Below are 1,422 nucleotides of genomic sequence, written 5' to 3' on the forward strand. Positions count from 1 at the left end.
GAAGATAACCCAGAGACTAGGAGTATACCTTTGCAAAAGACACATCTGATAAAGGACTATTACCCAAAATATACAAAGATCTCTTAAAACCTGACAATATGGAAATGAAAGACCTAGTTACAAACAGGCCAAGCACCTTAACAGACACCTCACCAAAGACATAGAGATGGCAAATAAGCATATGAGCTCTTTGCCTCATCTACTGTGAGAATGAAGATCATTCTCAGCAGTCAGATTACTGACATTCCAGAAAATGTCAACATCACTGTGAAAGGATGCACAGTTATTGTGAAAAGCCACAGAAGAACCCTGCAGAAGGACTTCAAAGCACTTCAATGTAAAACTCTGTCTTCCTGGAAAGAAAAAGAAGAGGTTCTAGGTTGACAAATGGTGGGGAAATAGAAAGGAACTGGCTACTGTTCACACTTTCTGTAGCCATGTACAGAACGTGATCAAGGGTGTTCTATTTGGCTTTCGTTATAAGATGAGGTCTATGTATGCTCACTTCCTCCATCAATGTCATTATTCAGGAGAACAGGTATCTTATTGAAGTCCAAAATTTCCTGGTTGAAGAATACATCTGCCAGGATTGGATGAGACCAGGCATTGCTTGTTCAGTGTCTTGTGCCCAAAAAGATGAGTTAATTGTAGAAGGAAATGACATTGAACTTGTATCAAATTCAGCTGCTTTGATTCACCAAGCCACAACAGTTGAAAACAAGAATATCAGAAAATTTGGGGATGGATCTATGTCTCTGAAAAAAGAATGGTTCAGCAGGCTGATGAATAATTTCTAAGTTGTCCAGGAACAGAAACAAAATGGTAGATGATCCTTTTTTTTTTTTTTAGTTTATTTATTTATTTTGAGAGGGAGAGTGTGAGCAGGGGAGGGGCAGAGAGAGAATCTCAAGCAGGCCCCGCACTGTCAGCACAGAGCCCGACATAGGGCTTGAACTCAGGAACCAAGAGATCATGACCTGAGCCTAAACCAAGAGTTGACCGTTTAACCGACTGAGCCACCCAGACACCCCAGTAGATGATTCTTAAGGCCTATTTGTGATATTTTAAAGATACAATAAAAGCCCTGTATTTTTTTTTTAAAGCGTATGAAAAGATGCTCCACATCATATGTCATCAGGGGAATGCACATTAAAAGCACAGCGAGAACGGGGCGCCTGGGTGGCACAGTCGGTTAAGCGTCCGACTTCAGCCAGGTCACGATCTCGCGGTCCGTGAGTTCGAGCCCCGCGTCGGGCTCTGGGCTGATGGCTCAGAGCCTGGAGCCTGTTTCCGATTCTGTGTCTCCCTCTCTCTCTGCCCCTCCCCCGTTCATGCTCTGTCTCTCTCTGTCCCAAAAATAAATAAACGTTGAAAAAAAAAATTTTTTTTTTAAAAAAAGCACAGTGAGATCCTACCACACGC

General features: G+C 42.4%; 1 pseudogene; it reads left to right on the forward strand.

The window, feature by feature from the left end:
* The first annotated feature begins 210 nt into the window (after positions 1-210).
* LOC115522122 lies at positions 211-790 on the forward strand (annotated as a pseudogene).
* Positions 791-1,422: the final 632 nt, after the last annotated feature.

The sequence above is a fragment of the Lynx canadensis genome, chromosome C1 (genome assembly GCF_007474595.2).
Source record: "Lynx canadensis isolate LIC74 chromosome C1, mLynCan4.pri.v2, whole genome shotgun sequence".
NCBI classification, from domain to species: Eukaryota; Metazoa; Chordata; class Mammalia; order Carnivora; family Felidae; genus Lynx; species Lynx canadensis.